General features: G+C 46.1%; 1 protein-coding gene and 1 long non-coding RNA gene across 6 annotated transcripts in view; one reads left to right on the plus strand and one right to left on the minus strand.

Annotated features, from left to right (window-relative positions):
- MIOS (meiosis regulator for oocyte development) overlaps positions 1-17,327 on the minus strand; it is a 771,408-nt gene extending 754,081 nt beyond the window's left edge. For both annotated transcript variants that reach the window (XM_069648526.1, XM_069648527.1), the window contains exon 1: positions 17,196-17,327. The gene's annotated coding sequence lies outside the window, so the exon portion shown is untranslated. The remainder of the gene's footprint in view (positions 1-17,195) is intronic.
- Positions 17,328-17,330: 3 nt separating this feature from the next.
- LOC138570005 (uncharacterized) overlaps positions 17,331-21,553 on the plus strand; it is a 61,895-nt gene continuing 57,672 nt past the window's right edge. Inside the window, exons 1-3 of one of the 4 annotated variants that reach the window (XR_011303373.1) lie at positions 17,331-17,392; positions 20,883-20,981; positions 21,308-21,393. This is a non-coding gene — a long non-coding RNA (uncharacterized lncRNA). The other 3 variants (XR_011303374.1, XR_011303371.1, XR_011303372.1) reach the window with 3 other exon arrangements.

The raw sequence follows: 21,553 nt of genomic DNA on the forward strand, positions 1-21,553 counted from the left end.
CCACCTTAATGGCGCATCAACAATCCGATTTGTGGATCCTGGGGACAGATTTCAATGATGTAATGTGCAATATTCGAGACTGGACCTACATCCGGAATCACAATCCAAATATACCACAAACCTGGCAACCTTTACATCCACGTTAGGCTTAAGTGATGTGTGGAGGGAACTCCACCCCACAGATCAAGGCTTTTCCTTTCATTCGGATGCCCACGCATCCTTATCCAGGCTAGATTATTTCTTTCTCCAGACCTCCGAGGTGTACAGGGTAACGAACGCAGAACTGCTCCCCCACGGTATCTCTGATCATTCTCCTATGGAGATGGTGCTCTGCACGGATCGCCCTCTACCTCCCAAGACATGGCGGCTGAACAACTACTTCTTGGGTCTCCCCGAATTCGTAAAACATATTACAGAGAAATCCAATTAATATTTTGAAATTAATGCGGGCACTATAGAGAACCCCGTCATACTGTGGGAGGCACATAAAGCAGTGCTTAGAGGGGAAATGATTGTCTAGGCGTGCAATAAAAGAAAAGAGCACTACAGGAAAGTGGCGGAGGCAGATGGAGAGGTAGAGAAATGGGAAACTAGATATATATCTGATGCCACCCCGGAGACACATCGCTCTCTTCTGAAAGCTAGAGAATCCCTCCACAATACGGCACCAGATCATGCAAAACAGGCACACAGGGAGTCAAGGACTAGAATCTATGACTGTGGTGATAAGGAGGGTAAAGTATTGGCCTGGTTGGAGAAACATGACAGATTGTCGACAGCCGGAATGGGCCAGCCCAAACAGACCCGGATATAGCAGAGGGTTTTGCCAAATATTATGCCAATCTTTGTAGGGCCCCAACATCTCCAACAGATCCGTCCTTCTTGGACGGAACTGTGCTCCCGCATTTGTTAGAGTAGCAGAGAACGCACCTTGATATAGAGCTAAACGAAACCGAAATCGCAGATGCCATGACCCAGCAACAACCCGGGAAAATGCTGGGTCCTAATGGATTCCCGGTCGAGACATGGAAGAGGCTGGGCAGCAATAAGATGGCGACCCCCCTCCACAAAATGTTCCTTGCAGCCAGTGAACAGGGCACTCTTCAACTGGACCTGTAAAGGCCAGCATCGTGGTTATTCCTAAACAGGGCCAACCCCCCCACCCCAACTTATGTACATCATATAGGCCGATATCACTTATTAAAATTCTAGCCAAAGTACTAGCTAACAGGCTCCAGTTGGTTATATCCTCACTAGTCCACCCTGATCAGTGCGGCTTCATGCCACACAGGTCACTTATTGCTGGAACGAGCCCCAATTCTCGATCCGCCACTCGCCCTTTTTGTGATTGACTTCGAGAAGGCGTTTGATTCACTGATATGGGAAAGCCTCTGGGTGACGATGAGGCGCATGGGCATTGGAGAAACCTTTCTGGGGTTCAACTTCTATATGAAGCTCCACAAGCAGAGGTCAGGGTAAACAGTTGGTCCTCCAGGACCTTCCCGCTGGGCAGGGGCACGCGGCAGGGCTGCCCTCTATTCCCCCTCCTCTTTGCTTTAGCAATTGAACCACTGGCCCAGTGGCTCCGACAGGCTGCCACATGGCTCGGGCTCCGATGGCCGGAAGGACAAGAAGATACGGTTTCCTTCTCCGCGGACAACCTATTAATTTACCCGAGTGACCCGAACCGCGCACATCCGATAATAATCTGAATACTGACGGCATTTGGCGACTTCAGTGGTCTGAAGGTAAACTGGGGTGACCTGGCAATTCCCTGAGACGCCCCATATTGAGTGGAGTGGCAGGGTTTTCGCTACCTGGGTATATGGGTATCTGGGAACCTCTCAGACTATGTGTCTTGGAACTTGCATCCAGTAACCGATCGCTTTGCGGAGGACGTGAAACATTAGATGCGCCTCCCCCTTACACTTATGGGTAGGGCGGTGCTCTTTAAGATGATGGCACTCCCGCGCTTCCTGTACGTGCTGCAGAATGCCCCACTTGCGATACCGAACTCAGAATTCATCCCCGTATTGAGTTGACTACGCTACAAAGGTCCATCTCGCCCCGTATTGCGTTGACTACGCTACAAAGGTCCATCTCAGCGGGGGGTATTGGAGTCCCGCACCCTAGGTCCTATTACTGGGCTAGCCAGCTAACAGTGGTTAATGATCTGCTCCACGGGGACCGTTAACTCCCACACATTAGAGCAGAGATGCCCATCACCCAAGATACCCCGCCACTCGGCACACTTTATCAGACCTTCCCCAAACCCCCTCCACAAACAATGCAAGCACATATCGCGGTCACCTGGAGGCAGGAACATACCCACATAGGCTGGGGGGATATAGGATAACTCTGGCGCAAACACTGTGGCACAATTATATGCTCACAGAAGTGCAGAAACTTGCTGCACAGGCTCGATGGGTGGAGACCGGGATAACCACAGTAGGCGATGTCATAATCGACGGTTCCACTCTTCCATTCGAGACACTGCAACAGAAATTTGGAATTCCCGCGACTGAGCGCTATCGCTACATACAATTGACACACGCCCTCAGTGGACAGCGGCAGGCACTCCCTGATGTACCAGATTGCATACCCCTGGAACGCAACCTACTCACACAATACATTCCCACTTGTCATGATCACAGCAAAGGTTCCTACAATTGCGTCCAAAAAGAGTTGGTCTTCACTCTACCATTCGTGGAGTTTAAGAAAAAGCAACTCAGAGCAGTATTAGTCATGGGCGGTACTTCCCAACTCTCAACAGGGCTGCCTGGTTTATGCTGGTAGAATGCGCAGTGTAGGTCTAGTTGTTTTCTCTCTCAGCCTATTTAAGCCCCTCCCCTCGAGCATTCCCTGCTTCGCGTTCGGAAGAATCCAGTCAACGCTTGCCGCTGTCCCGCTTTAGGTCCTGTCACGTTTTAGCGCCACCTGTTACTCTTTCCCTTCAGTCATTCCGGTTCCCTTTTTGGCCCGTTCCAGTTTCCCTGAGCTCCCTGCAATTCCTACAATTTCCAGTCATAGTATTTTCCTCAGTCGGCGTTTTGGGAACTCCTGTCACTCCTTTCGCCCCGTCATTTTTCCAGTCACGGAACGACTTCCATAATTTAAGAAGTTTCCTGTCAGAAAAGTTTTCGCAAGTATCTTTGCTCTATTCTGTGAAGCAGCATAAGTCTTTTCATGATTATAGTGAAAATTTACGTTGCATTGTAATTAGTTTCTGAACATTGTTGCGCGTAACTTATGGAGCTGAGTTGCGCTTCATAACTACTGAGTGTTCCTCAGTGAAGGATTTTAGCTTGGCTTGTGTTCTTTACATATGGTTGTGAGTGCGTTTCCTGAGGTAAATTCGTTTTTCTGGTTGAGGTGCCCATGAATGCGTGGGTGTAGAAATTCCTCACACACTCTAGGCACTCCTACATTTCCCAGTCCTAATTCCAGTCACTTTAGTCCGGTCCAGTTATCCTGGTTCCATCTCCCCTCTTCAGAACTAGCGCCCCTGCACAGACGCAGGATGGAGAGCTAACAACATTAATTCCTAAGGTAATTAAAGAAGGGGCTGTAGTGTCATATGAGAGTGTAGAACTAGTCAAACTCCATAGAAGTGCTAATCAAAATCCTTCGAAATCTCTTGTGTTTGTCCTAGGAACTCACATTCGCATGGTTGAAGGGAGGGACTGGGAGCTACACCTATTGAGAAGAACAGAGTCACGTAGTTCCATCGTGAGTGTCCCCGCAGAGTCCAGGTAAGCGTTACAGAACGCGAAGCCATTGAAACATACTCTGCCTGGACATCATGGGAACTCCTGAGGTTGATCTGTTGACCCAATTGTTGGGGGAATTGAGAGCGGAAGTGCATGCAGCACGTTCCGAAACTAATGCTCTGAGGAAAGAGTTAGTGGTAAACCGGGATAGAACTGAGGAGTTGGCCCGCCAATTATTGCAGTCACAAGCTGGTCAGGTTCCGTTGCCTCCTGGTAACCCCCAAGCTTCAGCCCCAATTGCACCATCAGTTCCTGTCCAAGTAATCGTACCCGGAAATATTCCCTTGGCCCCCCCAGAACGCTTTTTCGGAGACCCAAAAAAGTTTGCAGTGTTTCTGAATCAATGCAGGCTACATTTCTTATGCAGGCCAGGAACGTTTCCCACAGACCAATCTAAGGTGGCCTTTGTGTTGTCTTACCTGGGTGGGTATGCTGCTGACTGGGCAGTTCCTCTTGTCAATAGAGATGATCCTGTGTTGAGAAACTTTCAAAACTTCCAATGCGAACTAGAAAAACTTTTTGCCCGCCACACCCAAGGACAAGCATTAGATAATGAATTATTGTCACTTCGACAGGGTAATCAAGATTTGCTAGCATATGTAGCCACTTTCAATAGACTTGTTGCAGAAACCAATTGGCCTTCAGAGAAAAGAACTACCTTGTTTTACCGTGGGTTGCGGGGTGAGCTGAAGGATGTCCTAGCACAAGTGGTGAATCCCCCAGAAGGAATTGCCGAATTCATAGACTTAACCATCCAGTTGGATCACCGACTTCAAGATCGGAGAATGGATCGAGGTCGCCCAGAGAGTCGGGCATATTTTGTTCGCCCCAAGGAAACTTCTGGAAGGGTGTCATCAGAGAACCATGCCGAACCTATGCAACTGGGTGTCATTCGTGGTCCTATCTCCCAAGCTGAGAGAGAAAAGAGGCGGCAGCAACAGCTCTGTTTGTACTGCGGGAAGGCTGGTCATTTCCTGAAGGACTGTCCTGTGAAACCTTCACGAAAACCACTGGGCGGTGTTAGTCAGGAAAACAAGGAGCAAACTCCGGAAAACTTAAGTGCCCGACAAGTATAGAGGTCAGCTTGTCGAGCGTGAAGAAGGTTTCGGCGACCTCACACTTTGTGATTCCAGTTATCCTATTCAGTCAGGATTGTCCTACAAAAAGATTCACGCTAAACGCTTACATTGATTGTGGGGCCATCGGCAACTATATGGATTTAAACCTGGCAAGCAGATTGGGCATCCCGTTAACTGATAAGTTGGAAGCAGAAAATGTTTCTGGAGTGGATGGCACTCCCCTTGTGTCAGGTCCAGTTACACAACGCACTAACGATATCATAATGCTCTGCCTGGGGGAACACAAGGAGGAGATTTCCTTTGACCTTATTCAGGCGCCACAATTCCAGATCATCCTAGGAATTCCTTGGCTAGAAAGACATAATCCTGTCATTGATTGGCGTGCAAGAAGTGTGGTGTTTGGTTCAGAGTGTAAAGAAACTTGTAATGGGACAGAACATGCTCAGGAAAAGAAACTACAGCCGAACACTCCAGAAGTCACGCTGGGTCTCATAGGGTTGTTGCCCTATGAATATCAACGGTTCCAGGATGTTTTTCAGGAGGAGAAGCAAGCTGAGGTCCTGCCCCCTCATAGACCTTATGATTGCCAGATAGATCTGGTTCCAGGAGCCCAACTTCCGTGCCATCGAATTTATGCATTAACTGAAAAGGAAAATCTCCATTTGAAAACGTATCTGGATCAGTATTTAGCCAACGGATTTATTCGACCATCCAAGTCCCCAGCAGCATCGCCTTTGTTCTTCGTGCCCAAAAAGGAAGGAGACCTAAGAACCTGCATCGATTACAGGGCCCTAAATCAAATCACTATAAAGAACCGATACCCCTTGCCTCTGATTTCCACGTTGCTGGACCAGGTGAAAGGAGCCAGGATCTTCACCAAACTAGACCTTCGTGGGGCATACCATCTCGTTCGTATTAAACCTGGAGATGAATGGAAGACTGCCTTTCGCACACGTTATGGACTCTTCGAATATCAGGTTATGCCCTTTGGGTTATGTAACGCTCCAGCAGCCTTTCAGTCATTCATGAATGACATTTTTCGGGAGCTTCTGGATATCTGTGTTGTGATATATGTGGATGACATCCTGATTTTTTCTGCCGACCCCCGGGAACATGTCAAACATGTAACTTCTGTTCTTCAAATCCTCGAGGAAAACTTCTTGTATGTAAAATTGGAGAAATGTCATTTCCATGTTCCAGAGGTGGAATTTTTGGGATTCATATTGTCTTCGGAAGGAGTGAAAATGGACAACAGAAAGGTTGACGCAATTCTATCCTGGCCAGCTCCAACATCAGTTAAAGGAGTCCAAAGTTTCTTGAGGTTCGCTAACTTTTATCGACGATTTGTGTCTGATTTTTCTCAGCTGGTTCATCCTATCACGTCGTTGCTGCGAAAGAATAAGACCTTTGTTTGGACAAATGAGGCGGGTGAGGCCTTCCAGAAACTTAAAGAGAAATTCACTGCAGCTCCTGTCCTTCAACATCCTAAGTTGGATCTTCCCTTTGTGGTAGAGACCGACGCATCCAACGTCGCCATGGGCGCAGTCTTGTCGCAGCGTGACCCTCTCTCGCACGAATTACACCCAGTGGCCTTTTGGTCAAAAAAGTTCTCAGCAGCGGAATTGAATTATACAGTCACCGATAAGGAGTTGTTGGCGATCAAGTGTGCATTGAAGGAATGGAGACATTATCTGCTTGGGGCTAGGCACACAGTTACCATTTTCACAGATCATCGGAATCTGCAGTACTTGCGTTCAGCAAAGGCACAATCTTCGCGTCAGTTGAGATGGGCTCTTTTCTTTGCCGAGTACGACTTTGTTATCACATTTCGGCCTGGTATCCGTAATGGAAAGGCCGACGCGCTGTCCCGAATTGGTAAGGGAGAAGAAGCTTACAGTGCCACAACTCCGGTGGAGATAATTCCAGTTGACAAAGTGCTAGGAGTCATGGATGTTACAGATCCATTATTTGAAAAATTGAGAGTTGAAATCAAAGCCAATATCAATACTGCAGAATTGCAAAAATGGGAATCCGAAAAGGAACAATGTTATGTACAGGACGAATTGCCCTTTTATAAGGGGCGACTATTCTTGCCCACTCAAAAGCTACGAGAGCAAGTGATCACAGACTACCATGGTGCACTGATGGAAGGACATCCGGGAGTCACTAAAACATTAGAAAGAATCAAGAGATCGTATTGGTGGCCAACTTGGCGTAAGGATGTAATTCAATTCATCAAGACCTGTGGAGTTTGTGCTCAAAATAAATCACAGAAAATGAAACCTGCCGGTCTTCTCAAACCATTGGAAGTTCCGCCTCTTCCTTGGCATACACTCTCCCTAGATTTTATTACAGACTTACCCAACCGTGGAGGATTTGACACCATACTGGTGGTGGTGGATCTATTTTCTAAGATGGCACACTTTGTGGCATTGAAAGGATTGCCTACTGCATCGGTCCTAGCCAAGGTATTTTTGGAGAACATTGTAAGGCTGCATGGCTTTCCTTCCATTGTGGTGTCTGATCGGGGAAGTCAATTTGTCTCTGAATTCTGGAAAAGATGCTGCAAGATGGCTCAGATGGAGATACGTTTGTCCACTAGTTATCACCCACAAACTGATGGGCAAACAGAACGCACAAATCAAACGTTGGAACAGTACCTCAGGTGCATGCTTCATCAAACTGACGACTCTTGGCAGAAAATATTGTGGATTGCAGAATATGCCTACAATAATTCCGTGCACTCCTCGACTGGATTAAGTCCATTCTTCACTGTTTATGGGCGACATCCACGAACCTCGGTTCATGATCCACCTGAATCTCTGGAAATGCCTGCTATTAAGACACTGCATGACAACATTATAACCGCTGTTCACCTCGCCAGAAAACAGTTGTGCTTGGCGAAGACTGCTCAGAAGAAGTTTGCTGATCAAAGGCGAAGAGACTCCCCAGAATACAAGGTGGGAGACTCAGTTTGGTTGGCCACAAGGAATCTGAGGTTGAGAGGATCCAGGAAATTTCTTCCAAGATTCTTGGGTCCTTTTACCATTGAGAAGGTCATCAACCCGGTGGCCATGAAATTAACGCTCTCCAAAAACATGAAAATTCATTCAGTGTTCCATGTGTCTTTGTTGAAGGCTGTAAGTCCAAATACCCGAATCCAGGGTCCACCGGCTCCTGTAATTGTGGAAGGTGACCAGCCAGAGTACGAGGTAAAGGCTATCTTGGACTCTAAGGTTGTTCGCAGAAAATTGCATTACTTGGTGGACTGGAAGGGTTATGGGCCGCAGGATAGAACTTGGGAACCCCTCGAAAACATTCACGCTCCTCGATTAATTAAATCCTTTCATCTGAATAACCCCAGCAAGCCAGGGGGAGAAGGGTTCACCGTAGGAGGGGCCTTGGGGGGGAATACTGTCATGATCACAGCAAAGGTTCCTACAATTGCGTCCAAAAAGAGTTGGTCTTCACTCTACCATTCGTGGAGTTTAAGAAAAAGCAACTCAGAGCAGTATTAGTCATGGGCGGTACTTCCCAACTCTCAACAGGGCTGCCTGGTTTATGCTGGTAGAATGCGCAGTGTAGGTCTAGTTGTTTTCTCTCTCAGCCTATTTAAGCCCCTCCCCTCGAGCATTCCCTGCTTCGCGTTCGGAAGAATCCAGTCAACGCTTGCCGCTGTCCCGCTTTGGGTCCTGTCACGTTTTAGCGCCACCTGTTACTCTTTCCCTTCAGTCATTCCGGTTCCCTTTTTGGCCCGTTCCAGTTTCCCTGAGCTCCCTGCAATTCCTACAATTTCCAGTCATAGTATTTTCCTCAGTCGGCGTTTTGGGAACTCCTGTCACTCCTTTCGCCCCGTCATTTTTCCAGTCACGGAACGACTTCCATAATTTAAGAAGTTTCCTGTCAGAAAAGTTTTCGCAAGTATCTTTGCTCTATTCTGTGAAGCAGCATAAGTCTTTTCATGATTATAGTGAAAATTTACGTTGCATTGTAATTAGTTTCTGAACATTGTTGCGCGTAACTTATGGAGCTGAGTTGCGCTTCATAACTACTGAGTGTTCCTCAGTGAAGGATTTTAGCTTGGCTTGTGTTCTTTACATATGGTTGTGAGTGCGTTTCCTGAGGTAAATTCGTTTTTCTGGTTGAGGTGCCCATGAATGCGTGGGTGTAGAAATTCCTCACACACTCTAGGCACTCCTACATTTCCCAGTCCTAATTCCAGTCACTTTAGTCCGGTCCAGTTATCCTGGTTCCATCTCCCCTCTTCAGAACTAGCGCCCCTGCACAGACGCAGGATGGAGAGCTAACAACATTAATTCCTAAGGTAATTAAAGAAGGGGCTGTAGTGTCATATGAGAGTGTAGAACTAGTCAAACTCCATAGAAGTGCTAATCAAAATCCTTCGAAATCTCTTGTGTTTGTCCTAGGAACTCACATTCGCATGGTTGAAGGGAGGGACTGGGAGCTACACCTATTGAGAAGAACAGAGTCACGTAGTTCCATCGTGAGTGTCCCCGCAGAGTCCAGGTAAGCGTTACACCACTAAAGTCACATCTATTCTATATAAAGCCATAAATGCATTTCCTAGTCCGGAGCTAAATAGCCTCAGAACTAAGTGGGAAAGGGATGTTGGTACCATAGAACCAGAGGATTGGATCCAAGTCCTTATGCAATCACGCAAAATCGCAATAGACTCCAAAATCAGACTGGTATAGCTTAAAATACTCCACCGGGTGTACTATCCCTGTGCGTCCCTGTTCGGCTGGGGGTGGGCTACTGATCCCAACTGCTTGAGACGCCGGGGAGAGGAGGGCACCTTCATCCATATCCTCTGGGAATGCCCCCGGATTAAGACCTTGTGGACGCAATGCTGCCAAACATTGACAAGGATCTTGGGTCGCACGGTGGCCTTAGAACATGCAACATTGCTATTAGGGGTCCCAGATGAAAACACTTCGAACAAATGGGAGGGTATCTTTCTATCCACAGCACTGGGTTTGATAAAGCGAGACATTGCACAGAAAAGGGGAGCCCTGGAGTGTCTGACCTTGGCTCAATGGTCTGCCGAAATGGACATTTGTGCTGCGACGGAACACAGAATATATACAGCACGTGAGTGCCCGACAAAGGCTGCCAAGATCTGGGGAAAATAGGAAGAGGGTGCGACCTGAGAAACCAAGCCACGAGACGGGGGGGCGTTTCGGAGTGTATTAGGAAACATAGCAAGAACTATACAGCTACAAGGATGAGTATGAAGTGGCAGGACAAGAACGGCTCGAAGAGCCTACGCAAGGCTATGAGGACGTGGCGGGGAACTTGTTTGTATGTTGAACGATGGTTACAAAATCAATAAAATGGGATATTGAAAAAAAGTTGCAGATGCCACAGGGGATCTGCTTAAAGAAATTATAGATCTGGATACGCCGTTGAGGACAAACGGACTCAACTATACTAACGGAAAAAGGAGTCTGTCGGAGGGTGGCATTTCCTCAGATGTTCCTACGAGTTGTAATCGTAATTCTGGGCCCTCTTGCTTAGGTGTCTCACAGCATCAACTCAAAGAATTAAAACGCTTGTTAAAACCCAAAGATCCCCGGTTCAGGGGGCCTAAAGACGTTGGTTCTAGGTGATAAACATACTCCTCCAATCAGTGTTTCTGTGGACTGTGATCAAAGTAAAGTTTGCTATACCCCAAAAGATAAAAGAGGGTCCTACACAGTTATAGCCACTTGAAGACGAATGACTGCCTGAATCAAGTGTTGGCTACGTCCCAATCGTGTGGTGTTGTCTGTGTGTGTCTGTGTGTGTCTGTGTGTGTCTGTGTGTGTCTGTGTGTGTCTGTGTGTGTCTGTGTGTGTCTGTGTGTGTCTGTGTGTGTCCTCGTTTTCGTCTCTCTCTCTCTCTCTCTCTCTCTCTCTCACATAAATAAAGTCATTGTCATGCAGCACTCTATTGTTATAACCAAATGTTGATAAACACATATTTAAGTTAAAAAATATATATAATTTCATGGGAGAATGGTTAAAATCCTTATGATCAATCTACAGGGCCTCAACTGCCCGAATATTAGAACTCACCTAATACACTCTGTGGAACAAGTGAATGTGACTATTGGGATCATACAAGAAACACACTTGCTGCGCACAGATTAATTTAGAATAAAATGTGGAGTTCTCACTATTCAAATCTGTGCATCAGGAAAAACCAAAAAGATTTGAACGATCACAACCCCAAAAAGGATAGTAGGTGGATGGCAAATCAAAATATTAGACTATCTACCGTCGATGCTAAGCTTACTACGCTATTGGAATTTTTAACCTCAGGTGAGCAGGCATCCTCCACAAATACCAGGGGATCGAGATGGGGGGACAGTGATATTGTGTCAAACCTCAAGGGACTCAACACAAGAGGGGGGAATTCCCTATGTACTTGATAGTCCTACGGCTTTGCTGGTCACTATGGGACAAATGGAGGAGGCCAACTGTCAACAGGATGATGAATCATCTATTAGAGGGAGTTCCTCAAATGTCTAATGAAGAAACAAGGGAAGTACTAAAGACCCCACCCCCAGGGGGATTAAATGTAAGAAAAAGTCCAATTTTGTTAGAAAAACCTTGGAACAAGTTGTTATTATAAACCCTTGTAAACCTACAAAGAGTGCAGTTGTTCCCATTTCTAGGGAGCCAGCAAATAATTTGGTTATCCCACATGATGGGGCAGGAAACGGTGGTGAGATGCCAAGTACAAGGGAGGGTTCCAATCCAGTAACCAGGGTGGATAGTTTACTTGAACGCCCCCAGACTAAACAAACTAAGATGACCGCATTTGGGAAGATCGTTAGTATGATGCATGCCCTGGTATCTACAGGTTCACAGCTCACAGTTGTTCCTTCTACTATGGGTCCGCAAGCCTCAGCTACTCATCCCATTACTGGGGACGGAAGAGGGCCGTTTGGCTTTAATGGGAGCGGGGTGGAGGATTTACTTGGGCCTGTGACCTCTTTTGAAAGTATTCTGCCTGTGGCTGTTAATCCTAATGCTAAGGTTTCAACAGGCTTAGAAAATCGGCCCGGGGTGACTGTTCCCAAAGGGCCGGAACCTATAAACAAAAGCAAAATTATTGGGTGGATAAACAACAACAAAGATGACCAGACATCTAGCCTTAACAGGACAAACCTGTTAAATATCTTTAAGAAAATCCTGCTCTTAAGATCCATAACTACGGATGATATTGACGCAATCTCTTTGCCAGTTTCAATTATCTCTCTATGGTAAGCAACTTCCATTCGGAAATGGCAGCGGATATGATGAGGTCAAGAGAAAAATCTGGAGTCGCTGGATTTTAATTTGGTGGCAATTCATAGTGCTACAGAGGCAAATACCTTTCTTGCAAACAAAGAACCTACGGTTATACCTGTTGTGCAAGTTGGAACTTCTAACTCTAACCTTCCATCTGATTCAACTTTAGCACTGTCGCTTATTTCCAATCTCCTAAACAATGGACAAGACTGTCTTGGTTACAGCCAGCTCTTTGGAGACTATAAGACTAGGGAACAGGGTGCGCATGACGCCATTGACATAGAAATCATTTCCTGGAACGTGTGCGGTGGTGCGAATCTGGCAAATTTTTCTTCTACTAGCCTTCCTACCATCTATATGTTCCAATAAACTATGAATCTTAATCAATATGCTATAGAAGGCTTCCATACCTTCTTGTGCCCTGCAGTAAGGGGAATGGGGGGTGGGAAGGGGGGAAGACCTAGCAGAGGTTTGACTATAGCAGTAGATCGTAACCTGGGGCTTAATTGCGAAATGGTCTGCAGTAAGGAATGGCTCTTAGGTATTGTGCTGTCTACTGAGAATTCTTTGGTGCCCATTTTGCTTCTTAACCTGTATTGGAACCCCGTTAGAGTGCCCATTGAAGATATCGAAGAAGGTTTGAGTGAATTTCTTGGTGAATGGTGCGAGAAGGGTTATGAGAAAACGTGTTGTGCTGGGTGGAGATTTTAATTCTGCTTGTGCTGATGTTAGATCACCCCGCAAACTTTAGTACATCTAAACATATTTGGCATAGAGGGCCTCATAGCTATAGAATAGACGTTGTCTATATTGCTTATAGACTGAAGAATGACTGTAGTCATTTGAAACCGATCCAAGCTAACCTAGGGGATCATATTCATTTGTCTTTCACCATGACTATATCTACTCCCACTATCCATGTTAGGCCGGATTTGATGGGGCTAACACTCAGTAAACAAGGGAGATTAGTTAATTGGAATAGAAACACTAGCCTGAGGTTTAAACGTTTTCTTATGGACTCTCTGACGGATATGGTTTCCTTCGATGGGATGTGGACTACTGTTTAAGGTCCAGAGAACTCTCAAGGCCAGTAAACTGGGAGGTAATGCCTCTATCAAGCCTAGTGGACCCGTGAGTGACATTAGAATTTATAACTCCAAGCTCTAAAAAACGTAGGGACTTGGCGGCTCTAAAAAAGCAGGGCCTTACAGCAATTGGGTTTGGGGTCTTAAAAAGAAAAAGCATTCTCGGACACAAGAATCTCGTTAAATCCCTTACGATGGATCAACATCTTAAGTTACATCAGAATATGATGGAACACCACTGCAAGGGAAAGGATGGCAAATTTTGGTCCACTGTTAATAGGACCCGGGATACCAACAAGGGGGGGGGATTAGATTGCCCTATACAAGCTGAAGTTTGGGTGACCCATTACATGAACAGGTTTGGGTTGCATACTAAATGTATAAAAGTTGGAGGTTATGACTTCAGACTCCCTGTGGTTGGCCAGTGCACTTGGGACCATGATGACATTTTATGGGCAATAGGAAAACTCAAGCCTTCCCATGCTCCGGGCACTAGACGGCATTCCACCCTTTGTTCTCAAGGAAGGCCTGGGCCTGTGGGCCGACCTCTTGAAGCCCATGTTCATCTTTGAGACACACACTGTCCCCCCCACCTGGGTCCAGTCCATCATTGTGCCCATACATAAAAAGGGTGATGCACTTGACCCTAATAACTATAGGCCCATAGCGCTTATAGACACTACGAGTATTTTCCATCTTGCTTCTCAGAGACCTTAATTGTGTGGTCAGGGGCAATTCTCTCGAGTAAATTCCAAGTTGGCTTTACAGAGGACCTGAGTACTACCTTGAATGCAACAGTACTGGTTCACCTGCAACACTGTACAAAATACACAATCGGGTGATGTCTTTCTGGCCTCTCTGAGCCTCACTAACGCATTTGATTGCGTTATTAGATGTAGGCTCTGGTCCAAGTTGCTGACTATGAACTTTCCACGCTTGATCGTTCACCTCCTCGCACTTCTTCTTACCAATACTACTATACGGGTGCAATTGACTAAGGAGGGGTCACTTTCACAGGCGATCATTACCTTTGTTGAGGTCAAAACAGGGCTGCACATTCGCTCCTATACTCTTCAACCTGTACGTGTGTGATGTGGAGGGATTGTGGCAGGGTCCATCAGGTTGGGGAGTATCGGGATAGAATGGATGGCCTTTGCAGAGGATTTTATCTTGTTAGATCGAATGCAGTTCTTTTTCCACTATACTGTCGCTAACAATCTTATCCCTAATACGTCTAAATCCCAGTTTCTTATTTTTTGCTAGAAGAACTAAGGTGAAGATATATGAGTGGGCTATGTAGGACTCTATCCTCAATTTTGTCTAGCCTAATCTAATTTCTCTGATCTCCTGAAGGATGGAGGTGAAGCCCTTTTCCATTGTCATTGCGGGTTGGCCTGCGGATTCCGTGTGGGCCATGGCTCCGGAGACAGCGGGGACCTCGGTCGTGTTTGCTGTTTCTTGGAAGCGAAACGATTGTAGGGCCTTCTTCCAGCTCATGGGGTGTCGTTGATCCCTTGCCGCGAGCTCCACCGCACTCTTTCACACAATATTCATGTTTGCTTCGTGCAAATCCAATAATCAAGAACCATAACGAACAGTACCTCCAGGATTAAAAAATCAAAAGAAAAAGGAAAGAAGCAATAAACAAACGGAACCACAAAGTCCCATCAACTACCCACAACCTACCAAATACAAGCAACAACAAACCACAAACAGCAAAGACTAAACCCAAAAGACCATGAAAAACACCAATCGAAAGAGGACGCCCACTAAAGAACACAACCCACGCATCATGGCTCACCACAAGAAAGACAAAGAAGCCAGAAAAGACAACAGAAATAATAAGTAATCCCAAACCACTCGGGAAGGCACGGACCAGCATGATTCCACAACCCCCAAAAACTCGATAAACATCTGAGATGACCCAAAGAGACATACAAATAACAGAGCAAAGACAGACTACAATGCTCGCTACTTGTCCACATACGACAACGTGGTAAACAAAAATAGCACAGCAACAATGAACCGACAGCCAACAAGCTTCACAAATACAGACCCAACCAGGACACCAAACAGATGACAATAAACCATCCAAAACAAGGAACACGTTGGAAACCATCACACTCACTCTACACCCTCTAGATCACCAAGACTGGAACAAGAGATGGGTAGCTACCCTATTTACCACCCATAAATGAACCAACCCCGCCATAAACCTTACCGGTCTACTCGACAAAGAGACTGACTAACAAAGAACCACCCCACCCAAAAGACTCAACTGGGAAAATCCCACCTGGAACGGAAACCCAACCAACAACACACTGGTCAGAACAAGTAATACTAACAACCACACAAAAGGGAAATCCAGCAAACTACACTGCAGCCTCCTCCACATTAGATCCATAGCAAAACACTGAACCGAAACCAATGACCTCATAAGCGAAGGAGGCACAGACGTGCTCTTCCTTACAGAACCCTGGCTTTCAGACAACTATAAAGCCACTGTGAATGAAGCAATATCCGACAATTATAAATTAAAACATGCCAACAGGGAAAACCGAAGAGGAGGTGGAATCGTAATTCTACACAAAAAACACGCCTGAGCATCTCGAATCATCACAACCAACGCGGAAGACTATGAATCCCTCCTAATCAAGATAGAACTCAACGACCAATTCAACATAGTATTCCTACTGATCTACAGACCATCTTCTCACAACCCCAACTTTGCAACAAAACTAGCGGCCGAGGCCGCCATGCTATCAACCCCTCACGACACCCTAGGTGAAAGAGATCCCACCGATACAAACATAGATACAACAGAAGACACACTCAACAATTGCATCACCAAGGCCATTGACCAATTAGCACCAGTTAAAACATTCAAAGCAACACCAAAAAAACTGGCAGCAAAATGGTTCGCAGAAGAACTGAAAAAACACCAAAAATACAACCACAAAATGGAGAGAACAAAACACCAGACAACAAGACTAAATAAAACACCAAAGACAACTCAAGCTGTACAAAGCAAGTCCTCAAAAAAAAAAAAAAATATCATGCCACAAGAAACGGCAAACAATTCACAGAAAGAACTCCATCCCCCCTACACAAACACTTTGTGACAGTCACTTACACCAGAGCAGGGTCTGTGGAGTAGCTACACAGCAGTTACTGCCTCTGCGGATATTAGCCTGCACAGGCATTATATATGTAATCACTTACACCAGAGCAGGGTCTGTGTAGTAGCTGCACAGCAGTTACTGCCTCTGCTGGCATTAGTCTGCGCAGGTATTATTAGATAAGTAGTCACTTACACCAGAGCAGGGTCTGTGTAGTAGCTGCACAGCAGTTACTGCCTCTTCGAGCATTAGCCTGCGCAGGTATTATTAGATATGTAGTCACTTCCACCAGAGCAGGGTCTGTGTAGCAGCTGCACAGCAGTTACTGCCTCTTCGAGCATTAGCCTGCGCAGGTATTATTAGATATGTAGTCACTTCCACCAGAGCAGGGTCTGTGTAGCAGCTGCACAGCAGTGCACCAGTGGGGGTCTGTGTTCAAGTAACCGCGTCTGCAAGCATTAGCCGGAGCAGGTATATATAGTCACTTACATCAGAGCAGTGTCTGTGTAGTAGCTGCACAGCAGTTACTGCGTCTTTTTTGCATTGCAGAGCCTGAACCGTACCGTAAATAACCTTCGGAGCAGCTACTGTGTCTATGCCCACAACTTGGCTGCCCGGTGCAATTTCAAAACCAGATGTTTAGAAAATCACGTACTTACAATATTTAATTTCAACAAGTGACAAGTACAATACAAGGAATTACAGCTTCAAAGTGCATTCCTAGAGATTGCAAAACGGATCCTCTTAACAATATAACAACAAAGGGGTGAGAACGTCTAAGTTGATCGACGCTAAAAGAAATGAATATAAAATTCACTACAAAAGCTGGATCGCATACACTCACCTGATGCTGCCTGGAATCTGGACATGAGCGTTTTGTAAAGAGTAGTGTCTAGTTCCCATTCGAGAAATGGACCATAACAAGGACCGCCTCCACTTGATCACGTGACCTGCTCTGCATCACGTGGGTTTCAACGTCTACACGTGGCCTGCTTTGCATCACGTGGGTTAGCTCATCATCATTTTTGCACGAGCTGGAAGGCAAGGCGTTATGAGAGCGATTCCTCCTTTGCAAAGCACATTGCTTATCGTTGATTGTTATTTGTTTTCTGCTAACTCTCAAAGTTTACTCTTGCTGATTGTTACTTTAACGCAGAGCGGCAATATTGGGAAGGGAGGATTTCTGTGTATTTTGGTGGTTTGTAATGTGAATCACGGGTGAGATTTACTAAAAACACAGGCGGATTCCGTTTTTTCAGTGTATTTTTGGGATATGTAACGTGCATCACAGGGGTGAGGCAATATTGGGGAAGGGGTATTGTGTATTTTGGGGGTTTGTAATGTGCATTGGTTGAGATTTAATTAAAGTACAAGTGGATTCAGTTCGTTTTGGGGTTTTCTCATGCATATGTGTGACTTGTGTGTTATGGAGTGGGGCTGCGCACAGTGCGTTCCTCCTTTCCCGTTGGGACTTCCACTGTACCAGCGAACATGTATCCTTCCTGCTGGAGGGGCAGGGAGGGAGTTGGAGGATTTGGTATGTGCAGCAGATGGGGATATGTGTCTTATGCCGAAAGATGCATTTGGGTACGAATTTCTAGCCTAACTGTTAAGTTATTTATTTCTCCTGCATGCGAGGGCAGATTTGGCATTCCCTGGAGAGGGGATTTTTCATTTACCCCTTTGCAATATGTGGAAGAGAAGGCTAAATTGAGGCTTTGTATTGCTTTCATTATCAATCACACATTTAAAGTCCCTATGAGACCTGATAGCATTGTGTGTTTGTTTAAAAGTTTGCCGATACTTTCTGAAATGCCTTTACGGGTTAATGACATGTATCTTTTACGTCGTTGTGACGTTTTCACGTGGGACGTCTACGTGCTTAGGAAGAGGATTACAGAGGAAGGAGCGCTCCACGCTGTGCACGGGCAGCTATTTATTTTTATTGCACATTTATAATTCTTCATCTCGGAAAAGTGCCAGGTGTATTTCATAATTATATTTTTATTTATATTGTGCTCGTACACAGGTGTTTCAGAGCGCGGCAAGGGAGGGGAACGGGGAGAAGAAAACACTGATGGGTTTATTTTTGCTATTTTGATTTTAGTTGCACCAAGAGCGAATCTTTGTGTCTTCTTGGCTGGTATCCCCATCCTCGGCTCCATCCACCCCCAAACAGAAGTGGTTTATGGCCGTGCTGCTCACGCCGAGAGAATTTCAGGGCAGATGCGGCTGCCAGCAGCAAGTCAGGTTGTGCTGCCATCTTCACCCTTGTTCAGTGGTGGAAATTAAAGAAATGTGGACTCTGCACCACAAGCTGTTTTTCTTGACCCCCCCACCCCCATATTTCTTTCTGTATAGAGCCGACTTCCTTCATTTCCCTGCGACTTCCTTGATTTACCTGTATTGTCTCACTGACTAGGTGCCTGGATGTTGCGTTGCTAGTATACAGTGAAAATGCAAACTCCTATGTAGTCTTGCCAGCAAGATAACAATGAGTATTTAGCCCTAAAAAATAGCCATACTGTAGGCAGAGGTCTTCAATCTGTGGGGCGTGTGATCCAGGACAGCGAGAAAAGAGAAAATGCATGCTCAGTCAATGCAGCATGATGAGGGCGTGAGAAATAAATGCAGCCTGGACGTGCGCTTCCTGAACTTGGATCGCATGTCCATGCTGCCTTGTTGCTTCCTGCTGGTGATGCCAGCATCTTATTGCCTGGTAAGGGATGCCGCTTCTCTGCTCAGACCGCCACACCACAGTTGGAGGGAGTGCTGGGAAGCAAGCATTTCAGACCTTTGTCGGTCCATCTGCTTCCCTCTCCCCCTTCGGACCCACGAAGACTAACGTGTGGGGAAAGTTGAACAGGGGGGCTGGATCACTGCAATGCTGGATCCCTCTGTGCCCCCACCTTGATTAGCCATGGGGGAAGAAGAGGCGAGCGGCGACGGAAGCACGCATTGCCAGTGATGTATGATATCCAGCTCCCCCAGAGCAGATTGCTGGGCTCTCCAGCAATCTGCCGTGGGGTAGCCAGATACCGTACAACACCAGTCCCCCCTGCTTTGGCTGTCCCTCAGCCTTGTCACCCCTCTTGTCCATGGGACAGCGCTGGCCGGGTCTGAGATCCGGCATCAGATGTCTGGCCGGATCTCGGTACCCGGCCTGGCTCAGCCTTGACCAGGCTTTATCAAGCCCCCAGCTTTGCAGAGGGAAGCTGGGGGCTCGGTGATCTAATCTAAGCAGTGCTCCTTTCCCCAGCCGTCGCTCACGCATTTCCTGGCTCTGTTTGCTCATCCCATTTGTTTTTTCTGTCCTGAAAGGGACACCACAGAAATCAATGGGCCATGAACATCACTGTGGCTGCGAGGAGTGTGGTCACTGTTGAAAGCAGGCATTCTACATGCTGGACACATTATTGTTCAAATGTGCGTTTTACACATTCAAAGGAAAAAAGTAATTTCCAAACTCAAAAACGCTGCTGAAACATGCGTTCATTGGTTTTCTTTTTTTTTTCTTCCCTGAGCACCACACAATGCAATTTGTGTGCCCCTTGCTTTATGTTTTATCACAGGTTATATTCATAAAGGTGTTATGTTTACAAATAAATGCTTCCATTGTGCTGACAGCAGTTATTAGGAAATTGAACTGTGTTCATGGTTGCCAAACGGAGGCAGAAATACCCCAACCCATCCCTTGGCCAAACACATTTTATAGCACTTCCTTTTTATAAGTAATTGCAAAAAGCCCTATCGATTTAACAAGTTTTGCATATTATTTTGTTTTTGTTTTGGTTAAATTCAACCTTAAACACAGTCTCAGCAATGGTCTTGTCAACCTGCTGAGATACCCTGGGAGCCATCTACTATAGAGCAAGTCTATGCATCCCATGATATACTAAAATCACTGCATTACCAACAGTACATTGGTTGCACTGCTGCCATAGAAGTCCTTTAAAGTGGAATTCATGTATATCATCCTGCTGTGGGCGCCAGGCCTCCACCTGCTTGTAGCACCCTATGTTGCAGAGAAGCCTGGGGCCCTCGTGTGTGGCATGGCAGCCGCGGCAGTCTGCTGCTACGTCAGCTCTGTCACCCAACTGCAGTATAAGCTACATGGCTATTACTTGATGTTTCCGAAAGGTGGCTCGGTGAGATAAGAACTACTGTGTCGTATTCTATGTAAGATATGTAGATGAATGATTTTAATGCCAGCAGGCTGGACTTCCCAACTGTTAAGGGTAACCTATAACAAGATGATGCTCTTTCTATCGCTTGCTCTATTATTTTTTTTGTCTCTGTGACTGAGTGTGAGTCATGTTTTCAGGTATGTGCTCTTGACTGCTCTCTCTACCAGCTGGGGTGGACTGGCCTATAGGGAACCTTGGAGATTTCCTGGTTGGAGCCTGCACCCTAGGTCCCTTTTGTGTGTGGGGGAGGATGTGTGCCGACTGGCAGATTGTAGTGCGCACATATTGGTACGGTCAATCTGGTACATTTATAATATTTTTTTATTGTACTTCTTCAATTGCAGGAACACAAATTGGCTTAATCGTCCCATCTTGGACAGCAAAGTCCCCAGCAGCAAAGGCACCATAAAAAATCCTGATATCTGTATTGGGACTTTATGATGGTAAGAATGTCTTTTTTTTAAAACAACTGTATTTTGCTGTGGGTGATGGTGGGGTCATTTTAAAGGTATAGTAGGAGTTACAATCGGGGATTTCAAACCTATTTTTGAGGCTGTTCCTTTCTCGTGTCCTGTTTGGGCCGGTACTAAATGTGCACGTCTCATGTGGGAGTTGCAATTACAGTGCACTGTGTATTCTCTCCTGGTTTCCCAGCGTTACATCCTGCTTACTAGCTGATCCCTAACACCCAAGAGCTGGTTTTAACCCCTGCTCATTTTTGAAGTCTCAGGTAGACCCATGTATCCTTGACTAATTGTTTTGATTGCAGCAGCATCGCTTCATGCGGCGGTGTCAACCTAACCACCTGTGTCCCAGCAAGAAAAATCCAGTGATGCACTTGACCCCGTCACACAGGTAAGTAAGGATTTCTTCTCCCTATGTAATATTGGTTGAGTAGAAGTTCTGAAGGTTTATATCAGCCCTGTGCAATGTGCATCCAGGTGTGGTTTTCGCCACCCTGTGGCCTAGTCCAGGACCACACTTCAACAAAACATTCGAGCTAGAACTTCACGAT

The sequence above is a fragment of the Ambystoma mexicanum genome, chromosome 2q (assembly GCF_040938575.1).
Source record: "Ambystoma mexicanum isolate Mex_15411 chromosome 2q, UKY_AmexF1_1, whole genome shotgun sequence".
Taxonomy (NCBI): Eukaryota; Metazoa; Chordata; class Amphibia; order Caudata; family Ambystomatidae; genus Ambystoma; species Ambystoma mexicanum.